Here is an 11,905-nt window from a genome sequence, read left to right on the forward strand (position 1 = left end):
TGTACACGTGAGGAGTTTGAGCAGCCTGCAAGCTGGCCAAGGTTGCCCCGGCTCCAGACTCCCGGTCCTCAGCCCTGGGTCTCCTCGCCCTGACAGCAAGTGAATAATGTGGAATGAGATGCAAATATAGCCTTTGGAAGCATCGGCTTAGTCCACTGTGTATGAGGTTCATGCATTGTGTGTTCAGTGCTGGGAGAGGGGGGACAGAAGGCGGACCTGGCAGATAGAGCAGGTTCTAAGATGCCCACCATGGCTAAGAAGTTGGGGGGCATGACCCAGCAAAGCAACTGGCTGGAAGCTGAATGCCACACACCTTGAAGAGAGGCACCATCCTCCCTCCAGGGCATGCCTGTTCCTCTGTTAATTGGCTTCCCCCAGTTTGCTGACTGTTTTCTGTGTGCCCAGCACTGCTGGGCTTGGACACAGAATGGGAAAGGCACAGATGCTGCTCTAGGAGACTTGACGTGACATCCTGACTCTCAAGTAAGAGCCGTGACGAACATCAGTGCGTGCAAGTCAGAGGATGCTCTTTTGGAGGGTGACGAGTGATGATCAAAACATGTGAGTGTGTGTGCATGTGCGTGTGATCACTGGGAGAAAAAAATATCGTCATGGCTATGACAGGTTTTTACAGGGAGCTAGAAGAAATGGATTTAAATTAGAGTTGCAGAGGTCTTCCTTTTCCCTCCGCCGTAACTAGGGTTGCTAGATAAAACCCGGGATGCCCAGTTAAATTTGAATTTCAGATGAAAAACGAAGAATTTTTTTGTGCAAGTGTGTGCCAGATATTGCATGGGACATACTTATATTTTTTTAAAAAAAATGTTGTTTATCTGAAATTCAAATTTATCCAAAGATCCAGTGTTTTTATTTGCTAAATCTGGCAATCCCACCTATAACAGCAGGGGAGGTAGAAAGGCTTCATTTCGAAATCATTTCCATAGTCATTAAAAAAATGCAGTCACATGAGTTATAAAAGTCATTATTTATTTATTGTATTAGGTCTTCCAAGACAGAAGTGTCTAAAGTGAGACGATTAGTCTCCTTTGTTCCTCCCCAGATCCAGCTCTCCGGGGTGACTTCTGACTTCTGCTAACAGTTGGAAGTGTCCCCTCCCCAAATCTCCCCTTTGCTCATACTGACCCACCCATGTGCATATGCTATGTATTTTCCCAGTACTTTCTGCTTTTTTGGAGAAAATCCCCAAAGTAGAATTATTGGGGCCAAGGGCATGTATATGTTAAATTTTAATAACTACAGCTGGATTGCTTTACAAAGTTGAAAGTATTTACAGATCTCTCCACACCATGTGAGAATCCTTTATCTTACATCCATACCAGTATCAGTTATTATTATTTCTTAAAGTACTTGTCAGTCTAAGGTACAAAATATCATTTTAACTTACATTTCCTCAACTTTAGGAAGGTTCATTATCTTTTTCTGTGTTTATTGTTCATTTGCATTTGACTTCTGTGAACTATCTGTTCATATGCTTTGTCTGTGTTTCCATGGAGTCTTTTTTCTTTATTCATTCCAGGGTGCTCTTTACATATGGGCCACTCTCAGACTTTGACTATTACATGCAGTCTTGGAGTTGCTTCTGGACCAGCTGTGTTAAACCATCACCTGATCTCGAAGCCTTAGACCTGAGCTTCTCATGGTGGTGGCCTTCTGGGTCTAATGACAATGGTAGACATCCAGCCCCACATGGGTGCCTAAGGTCTTCTGATCTTTTTGTCTGAAACTCCTGGGTTTAAAGGAATCGTGTGTGGCTCGAGAGCCTCAGTTAGTGCTTCACTGCCCTGGTACTGCCCCAAAGACAGCCGGAAGCCCTGGATGGCTTTCAAACCCCCCCCCTTTATTATCCTGCTTTCTCTGCACGCACAGGAAGCTCTGCTCCAGTGGAGGGAACTGAGCGTTGGGAGGCAGCACTGAGGGTGTCCTGCTCTGATCGTGGGCATCTCCTCAATAGCCACATTCAGCATGTAATTCCACAGGGAGGCATCTCAGGGGCTGCAAGGTGGAAGGGGGAAAGATGGGAAGTCTCCAGTTACCCCAGTCCACTTCAGCCATTAACTCATTCACTAATTCGTTTATTCATTCATTCATTCAACAAGACTTTGTCAAGCTCCAGGTAAACACACAGGACCTGACCCTGCTGTCAGCCTCTGGGAGAGAAGTCATCACACGATCACACAGATTTTATCAACAGACTGGCTGGGACCAGCTCTTCTTCCATCTGTCTCCCACACTGGGGGCCCGATAGCCCGACCTCGGGTGAGGGGCTGTCCCCATCCCCATCCCACACCCTCAGCCGGGATCCAGAGTCCCTGAACCTTGCCTCTCCAGCACTCTCAGCCTTATGCCCACAGCACCCTGTGCATGTTTGGGGAGAAGCATCTCCTCGGGGCATTTGTGGTCGGTTCTGTGTCTTGCTTTAGGAGAGTCAGTGGCCAACGGGGCTGGCTCAGCTGGGGTGTGCATGGATGCACACCCATGACAGGTGGGCCCTTGAAGCTACCAGGAGACTTGGAGAGGCAGGGTGGGTGGGGATGGGCCTGCTGCCGTGCTCCACTTATTCAAAGGTCTGTCGTGGTGGAGGAGGAAGTAGGTTTGTCCCTTTGTGTTCAAAGGTAGAAAAAGGATGTGTGGGTGTAAGCTCTAGGGAGACAGAATTTGGTTCTGTCTGAGAGATGCGAGCATCAGCAGGACTCAGGAGGCCGTGAGGACTCCGCCCTGGGGCACTGGAGCGGAGGCCGGCTGGCCTGTGGGTGATGGAGGGGTGTGGGGAGACAACCCTGGCACTGGTGTAAGTGCCTGTCCACCCTTCACCTGCCAGGAGAGACCTACTCTGTGCACTGCTTTGTGTCCCCATACGTCCAAGTCCTAATTCCGGGGGCCTGTGAATGAGATCTTATTTAGAAAATAGGTCTTTGTAGATTTAACCATGTTAAGATGAGGTCATACTGGGGTAGGGTGGGCCCTAAATCCAGAGACTGGCGTCCTTATAAGAAGAGGAGAGGACATACGAAGATAGACAGCCACGTAAAGGCGGAGGCAGGGATTGGAGTAATGCAGCATAAGCCATTCCAGAGCGCATAGCGCTGCCGACACCTTAGTTTCGGGCTTTTGGCCTCCAGAGCTGTTCAAGAATAAAATTGGTGTTGTTTTAAGCCACTTAGTTTGTTACGGCGGCCCTAGGAGACAAAGACATCTGCCAAGCAGGTCAATGTCCCACCTTCTGGGTCCCTTAGGGGATGGAGAAGACAACAGGGGACTCTCTGTGCAAAGTGCTAGGCTGGGTGCGGCCCCAGGAGCCCACGGCTGGCTCCTCTTAGAGTCTTTGGTGCCTCATTCAGCAGGAAGAAGCCAATGGCTGGCAGCCCGAGAGTCAAGGGAAGCCTGGCTTGTCCATCTGTCCATCAGCACAATGGCACACCTTTGACAGAACTGATGTGGCCACAAGCACATGCTTATTGAGCTACACTTAAGCAGGGCCCCTCGGCTGGCAAATTTCCAGGATGTGGTGGTGCATTTTACTGGAACGCACATGTATGTTACTGGTGTTGCCAGGACTATGTGGCACAAGACAAGGATGTGAGTTGGGTGGTGATTAGTATAATGGGGATTCTGGGGTCAAACTGTCAGGCCAAGGGGATGGTAACTTTTCCTCCCTGTCCCCCTGTGGGGTCTCTGAATTCTAGCCATGCATGGAAGTGGGAAGGGCGAGGAGAGAAAGTCTCTCGGTGCGTAGGAAGCTGTGGAGGGAGGCACTGTGCAGACGGACCTTCAGCGGCTACTACTCACAGGCAGAGGGGGCTGGGCTCTTTGAGTGGTCTGCACGGAGGGAACCAGCCCCTTCCCCAGAGGCTGGCTTGTGATTGGGGGCTCAACTGCTCCCAGTAGAAGAGGGGCCCCTCCTACTGCCTGGTGGACTCACTGTCCGTGTGGACTCTTCCAACTCTGCTCAGCCAGTGGCCCCACAAATGCAAATCCTGCAGGCCTCCCAGGGCCCTGGCATAGGCCCTCCCTGTGTTGGAATGGTCATCCCCACCCAGGCGACTTTGTCCTTGGGAGTTGGCCATCCTGTCTTGCCCTGTGCCCCCCCAGAATGTGGCCTGGCCAGGCCCTCTGGCCATGCAGCTGACCTGTGAGCCCAGGAACCCCAGAGGGGCAGCTGGGCCATTTTCTACCCTCTGGATCACCTGTGGACCCAAACGTTGGGGTGAGTGCTCTGGGGGATGAGCGAGAGGGTGAAGGTATAGTGAGAGTGAAGACAGCCGGCTCCTGGTGACATCTCCTGAGGGCAGGCAGGGAGGAGCCTTGCTGGGGAGAGGGCCCCACAGGCTGACCAGCTCCCAGGGGCATCTGGGTCCTCCCCCTTCTTCTTACTGACCTGGGCTTGGTGCAGGTGTCCATCCTCCCACCCCCTCGGGCAGGGCTGGGGAGAGTGAGGCCCACCCTGACCTCAGGGCCGAGCACTTGGTCCATGGGAGATACTGTGCTCTTAGCTGTGACTGGTTCTGCCTAATGAGACAAGAGGAGTATCTTCCAGCAGGGAGGGTCAGCTTCCGGGAACACTTCTTGGCTTCTAAGAGAGGCCTCAGGACGTTGTTATAGATCTACTGCAGCCATCCTGCTTCCAGCCTGACGGGAGGGTGCAGAGCGGGCAGGGGGCAGAATCTGTGTTCTTGTGACACAGAGAGGTGCTGAATCACCCAGCCCTGCACCAGCTGTGGCCTGGACTTCCCGTCGTGTAGCATCACTCTAGGCACCAGGAGGCCTACATATCAGCCCCTGAAGCTGTGTCTCCCAGGGCCACCAGCACCCTGAGTCCCTGAGCCCTGTTCTCCCGGGGTTCAGCCTCTAGGGAGCCACTTGTTAAAGTGGCTCCCACCTGGAAGGAGATCCTAGCTTTATTTCATACGTGGCAGGTTGGCATTTCCCTAAAGCAGCTTCCCTGAAGTGCACAGAAAAGATAAGCAATAAACCAGAAGCCACCGGTGCTTGGCACCCGTGATGCTTTACAAGCTCGGATTTGGGTCACAGTGAATCTAAGGCTGGCATAGCTTACGGCCAGTCACCCTTGGTTCTGCCCCAGGACAATCTCGTCCTTGGATTTTCAACCAAGCTGCGGGGACCAGTGGTAGGAATAGCTGCTTGCTGGTCCTGAGGCTGGACTGGGGGGTGGTTCTCAGCCCCTCCAGCACCCGGGCTCATCCTACTCTGGTGAGGGCCTGAGTCTGTGCAGAACTGCTCTCAGTGCCCCAACCCCTGGTCCCTGGAGAGGAACCCTGTGTTTTTGGCCCCAGGATTTCTCCTGACCCTGCAGGAGCCCTTTTTGTCCTTCTTGGATTTGGCCCTGGCTCTGGCCCTTACAAGCCTGCTGGTGTTCTCCATTCATTTCCCCCTGTTCTGTTGGGCTCACGGCGGGAGAAGAAGGCCACAAACACAGTGAGGCCATTGTGGGAGGGAGCCTGGGAGCTCTGCCTGAGCCTTGTCCGTGAGCAGCCCTGTTGGGCCGTCCCTAAGCTCTTTGCACTTCATCTGTCGTCATCGTGAAACAGCAGACCCAGCCTGAGCTCCCATTTCATATTTGAGGGACATACCTCCTTCTGGCAGAGCAGCTGTGAGTCCTGGATTCAGGTTCCTCACTCCCCCCACCTCTGTATGTGCCCCTGGTGGGTCTCTCCTTGGGGAATGGCTTGACAAAGTCCAGATGACTGCAATCTTACCGTCCCCAAACTACCATAGACATCTTACCTGAGGTCTTAGCCTACTTTGGCTGCCGTGACAGAATACCACAGACTAGGTGGCTTAAGCAGCAGAAATTTATTTCTCACAGTTCTGGAGGCTGGCAGTCTGAGATCAAGATGTGGTGTGGTCAGGTTCTGGTCAGGGCCCTCTTCCTGGCTTGCAGACTGCTGCCTTCTTGCTGTCCTCACATGGTGGGGAGAGGACTCTGGTGTTTCTTCCTATTAGGACACTAATCCCATCATGAGGGCCCAACCCTCATGGCCTCATCTAACCCTGATCACCTTCCAAAGTCTCGACCTCCAAATACCATCACATTGAGGGTTAGGGCTTCAACATACGAATTTTGTGGGGACACAATCATTCAGTCCATTAAACCTGCGGTAAGAGGAAGTCAAGTCAGCCCTTCAGAACTATGAGGTTGTTTGTTTCTGAAGACATCGCCAGCCAAGGGGAGCACCCCCTACTTTGAGCTCAGATCAAGGGTAGAAATGTTCATAGTTATAGTTATAAAGGTCAGTAGCAAAACCTTTTCATCGTTGCTCAGAACTGATTACCTTTCATACACATACATCCCCACCCCAATCTCACTCATCCATCAACAAATCCTCAGATATCCACCATCGCCTTTATACACACACACACACACACACACACACACACACACACACACACACACCCCTAGACATAACCCCTTGTTGTTTTAAATTACTCTATACTGTTGCTTCTCAGAACTATAGGGATCACGCATAGGTAGACTAGACACACACACACAGGGATCACGCATAGGTAGACTAGAAGGTTTTTAGATGCTCAGATCTGGCTATTTTCATCATTGATCCATTTCAGTAAGAGAAGATCTCAGAGAAGGGGGCTCTCTTTTGAGTGTCATGTCTTTAAGTCAGGTTTGGTTTTTTTAATATTGTAGAATTTGGACTAAAGAGGAAAATAACTTTAAAAAATCATATTTTTCTGTAACCTGTAGAGCTGATTTGTTGACAAAGATCATTTTCCTATTTAATGCTTAATTGCAGTGTTCTGTATTATAAAATTTTGCTCTCCTGTCTTCAGCTGTCCTTTTAGTATCCTTTGGCCAATTCAGCCATTTAAAAATGATGTTGTGGAAGAATACTTAGTGATTTGTTATGAGACATAGTTAAATGGAAAAAAGTTACAAAATGGAATGTACAGTATGATCCCACTTGGTACCAAAATATATATTCTATGCATAGGAAAGTCTGGGAGGGTATATATGCTCAAAATGTTAACAGGAGTTATTTCGGGGTAGTGTGATTGTGGGTTATTTTAAATTTTCTTCTTTTTGCATATGTGTAGTTTCTAAATTTTCTGCAGTGAATATGTATCACTTTTATAATAAGGACACAATTATAACTACAGATCTTACCAAAGGCTGCTCAGACTCCCTGACCACAGGGGGCTGAGGTCGCCCCTCCTGTGCTGTGCAGCTCCCATGCTCAGCCCCAGGTGCCTTGGGGGCCACACACCAAAACCTTCCCTCCCACACTCCTGGGACTCTGGGCTGTGCAGAGCTGATGCTGGTTTTCCCTAGTATTGAAGGGACCTGGAGACCCCTCCCTGACAGGTGGGTTTATCACCACCCTCCTTGACGGGCCTCTAGTCCTCTATTCTACCCATGCCAGCCAATGGGTGTGCCGGGGGCATGGCCGGGTGAGTCCAGGGACATGGCCAGGGCGTGGCCTCGGGAGGATTTCTGAGGCCTGAAACCCCCATTGCTGGAGGAGGGTGCTGTCTCATCCCTAGGGTGGTCCTGTGAGAAAAACAAAGGGCAGAGGCTGCGTGGTAGAGAAGGTCAAACCCCAGTTCCCCCACCAACTAGCTCGTGGTCGACTCTCTGAGCCTCAGCTTCCTTAACCTACAAAATGAGGGTGATGCTGTGAAAATGAGTTGAAATACGAGGGTCAAGTACCTTGGGTGGGGCTTGAAACAGGACAGGTGCTGAGTACATATGCATCCTTTTTCTGTCCTTTAAGGAATGTATAATCCAGTTGGGGACACGCCCACCCTGGTATAAACCAGTAAAGTCCACTGGGAGAGCTTCTGCGTGTCAGTGGACATTGAGCTCCAGATTGCTCAGAGCTAGTTCAACAGCAGTCACCCATTCTTCAACACACACGCGTGCGTGTACATACACGTTTTTAATAGTCGCCTGACAGAAGAAATCATGGAGCAGGAACTGGTCCCTGTGGCCTTGCTTGTGTCCTCGGAGTCTACTATGCAGGTGATTCAACAGTAGCCACCCCTGGACAGGGCAGCAGTCATGCTGTCCAGCATCATCAAGACAGGGCCCAGAGGCCAGAGCCCCAGGATTACTCCTGGCTGGTCTGTCCTGGACAGCGGCTGCAGGAGCAGAGGGAGGCTCCCTACTTTGAAGGCGTGGGCCTCTGTCACTGGCCTCTGTCACCTCCCTCTCCTCTGACCTCCCAAATGTAGTCTTCTGCCCAGTCCACTGACCTTGGACCTTGGATCTGTCCACTTCTGTTCATCTCCTCGGCCACCAGCACCATCGTCAGCTTTCCTGCCTGCAGCCTTGATGCTTCTGTCCTGCAGAGAGGCGTCTTCCCACACTGCAGGTCTGCTCGTGCTGACCCCTGCCTCACCCACTCTGTGCTGGCCAAGGGCTCTGCACGGTCCAGGCTGGCTTTGCTGCCGGCCACCCCAGCCTGCCTTTAGGGCCATCATGTGGTGGATGTTACCACAGGGAAACTGAGTCTACCTCTCCCCCTCCCTCCCCCACTCCTGTGCAGTTCTCATGCAGATCTATCACACAGCAGAGGACACCTTGTGATGTCCTGGCAAAGCAGGTGAGAGGTGTGAGGGTGCTTCTGGTGATACCTCCGTACAAGAAATCAGATGAGGGCTAAAGAAACGCTGAGGAGAGCGCTGTGCCGTCTGCCCCGCTTCCTGGAAACCTGAGCCCTGACACAGCAAAATCGAGGCATGAGTGTTCAGATCACAAGAGGACCCTCTCTGGCTGCAGCCCCCTCTTGAATTGGTGTTTGCTCGAGCCCATTGCTGGTGAGCATGTCTGTGTGTGTGGAGGGAGCTGATCGGCGAGCTGGCCAGGAGAGAAGTGTTTCTGAGATGGAGGTGAATCACTGTGAACATGATTGGATTTACAAAAATTGGTTTGACACAAACTTTCAGGAATCCATCTGCGCTCCATGAGAGGTAGAGCTATTCCCTTGTCTAGATTCCCAGGAAGCTTATGTTCTGGGGAAACTGGGTGTATTTGCTGCCAAAAGAGGCTCTATTTTTAGGCAAATGTGAGAAAGGGAAGGGGAGCCCAGAGGTGGGGGCCAAGGCGCCCTGGGTGGGGACATACTGTTGGGAATAGTGGTGAAGGGAGCAGCTCTTGGGCTGGGGATTGGGACCCGACCTCAGAGTGTCTGCTACCTTTTTCCTTTTGGGAAAGAGTTTCCCTTCTGCAAGCACCTCCGTGGGCTGGGATGTGATGGTGCGGCCATGAGTGGATCTTTCTGTCTCCTCCCCCTACCCATGCACTAAGATGAATACCAAAAGCTACCAGCCATCACGCGTTCTAAATTTACAAGGTACTTGTCCTTCACTGGTTGCTTAAAAGTGAAGCTGCCTTAGATGACGAGGATGCTAGAGCTGGAGGAGCATGGCAGCTGCCAGCTTCCTGGGCCCCACCTGCCGGCCTGGGCCACCCTCTGAGTACTGCGACCTCCTCACCCCACCTGGGACCTCCTTGCAGGGCTGCGATCAGAGGCCGCGGGGAAGGGTGGGCTTGCAGCAGGAGCCCTTCCCCTGAATGCAGGTGCAGTCTGTGCGGGGACTGAGAGGTAGGGTCTGGGGACTTCGCAACGACACCGATGTTTCTCTGTGCTGCACCTTCCAGGAGGGAGCCTGCTGTTCTCTTTTCTTCACTGCCAGAACCGGCCAAGTCCTCAGTCTGGTGGAGCCCCTGGACTGCAGGGGCAACGCTCCAAGAGAGCTTGGGGGGCACAAGCAGGCACCACCAACCCCAAGCTGCTTAGGGTCCACCGCTGAAAACAGACCCTCTTAAAATGCACACGCCCTTGGAGGAGCTGCCCCCCGAGCTCCCGGAGGTCCATCATCTGTGCTCCTTCAGCACTCTGCACACGCCTTATGGTTCTGTAATGATGATCCATATGGGCTTTATCACGGTTCCCCCAGCCCTGCTGTGGACACCCTGAGGGCTGGGACAGAGTCTCATTGTCTCTGAAGCCCCAGGGCCTACACGGGCCAGCACCCAAGGGTAGAGTGAGTGAATGAACTGGGGGCAGACCACCACCCGCCCTGGTTTCTCCTGGTCTGGCTTGTAGGGCTGGCTTGCCTCTTGGTGCTGAATTTCATGGACGGATTTCATCACAACCTCAAAATAAAAGACTGTCAACTGAGCCCCAGGTGAGCAATCACTGGGCATGGGCTGAAGCACGAAGATAGAGATGGCAAGATTCTGGCCCATATGCATCTCATACGCTCGTGGGGGGCTGGCAGGTGTTTATTCACAGAGAGGACCGAGGGCCAAGGCGATGAGAGAGGGTGAGGAACACGGCATTTTCAGTAAGTCACCCCCTCACCATCCCTGAAACACACATGCAAAGATTCATTGCAACTCTCCATGGCAGGAAGGGCTGCTGGCCTCCCAGATGCGCAAGACCAGAGGGCGGAGGCCCAGAGGCCTGGGATGCCTGGACCCTTGCAGATGCCCGGGTTCGGGGGAGGTTGGGTGCGTGTGGGCAGGAGGATGATGTGGGATTCAGACAACGGATCTAGGCAGGCTCAGTGGATGGGGCCATTGGACTCCAGGGCCAAGAAGCCCTCAGAACAGGGCCCCCTGGCTGGGTGTGAACCAGTCACCCTTGTGAGCTGGCTGGACAATGAATTGTAGATGAAAGTTTCTCCCTAGGTTTGATTTTTGTCCTAAAAATGTTCTGGCCACTTGGGTTTTTATCTTTATTCTGGAATTCTCTTAGTTTGGGCTTCCTGTCCTGAATCACATCAGAAATACTCTACCACTTCACAGCATGTTCCCTTCTCTGAAAACACAGTTTACTTCCAGGTAACAGTGCAGGTGCCTGACCCTAGCTTGGCCTCTCCAAAGGTCACAGAGTGCCTTTGCTTTGCCAGAAATGAGGTTTTCCTCCAGGGCAGGTAAGAGGAGAACACTGCTGGTGGGTCCTCTCTCCATGGTGGGGTGCATTTTTGTCTTTGCATCCCATTAAAAATCCCCCCATCCAGGCTTTGTGTAAGTGCAAACCAGCTCTCATAGAGTTGAAATGCTCTGGAGCAGGGCTCTGCAAACTTGTTCTGTCATTGGCCAGGTAGTCAGTATTTTAGGGCCAGACGGTCTCTGTCACAACAACTTAACTTGGCTGTCAGCGTGAAAGCCACCTTAGATAATATGTAAGTGAATGAATGTGACTGTGTTCCAATAACTTTGTTTATAAAACAGGTGGCGAGCTGGGTGTGGCCCCTAACCTTGATTTGCTGACCTGTTCTGGAGCTTCCAGGGACACCCAGAAGCTTTCAGGCCCATCTTCCTCCCTTTGGAGAATGAAAGGCTCTTCTTCCTTTTCTCCTTCCTTCCTCCAGCTCGCTTGGAGCTCCCTTGACTGGTAACGCCCCAGACGTTCCCTGGCATCACCTCCCATGACATGTGTGTACGTCTAGGCCATCATCTCCTTTAGAAGGTCCCTCCTCTTGCACAGACTTGCATCTGCTACCGGGGTCTGCGGCCAGCTGCTTCCACATGCCTTCCCGATTACACGGGCCACCTCTGCCCTTCAGGACTGGCCAGCTCCTGCATTGGGCACCTCGCCGGTGGCCAGCTGCCTCACCCCCACTCTAGGTCCCTCCCTTCTTTGTCTGAATCCCACTAGGCACTCCTGGCCCCCAGTACCCCTCTCTCCTGGGAGCCACAGAACTGGTTCCATGGGTGTTTGAAAAACTTAGGTTCTAAGTGACAACTTTTCTCTGAATGCCTCTCTTTACCTCTTACTGGAAGTCAGACTTTGCTTCTTAACTGTCAGACCTCAAGCCCACCTGTGAGCCAGGTGATGTACGGGGGGTGGGAGGGGGGAGAGGGGTAAGCCCTTGTTGGGCTTTGCAGCATCTTGTCAAA

General features: G+C 52.1%; 2 non-coding genes across 2 annotated transcripts; both read right to left on the bottom strand.

Moving 5' to 3' along the window:
- Positions 1-6,223: 6,223 nt before the first annotated feature.
- Positions 6,224-6,299, bottom strand: LOC132512443 (small nucleolar RNA U2-30). The gene has a single exon (XR_009538171.1). It is a non-coding gene; the product is annotated as a small nucleolar RNA U2-30 (small nucleolar RNA).
- A 181-nt stretch (positions 6,300-6,480) lies between these two features.
- LOC132512445 (small nucleolar RNA U2-19) lies at positions 6,481-6,595 on the bottom strand. The gene has a single exon (XR_009538173.1). It is a non-coding gene; the product is annotated as a small nucleolar RNA U2-19 (small nucleolar RNA).
- Positions 6,596-11,905: the final 5,310 nt, after the last annotated feature.

This window comes from Lagenorhynchus albirostris, chromosome 20 (assembly GCF_949774975.1).
Source record: "Lagenorhynchus albirostris chromosome 20, mLagAlb1.1, whole genome shotgun sequence".
Lineage (NCBI taxonomy): Eukaryota > Metazoa > Chordata > Mammalia > Artiodactyla > Delphinidae > Lagenorhynchus > Lagenorhynchus albirostris.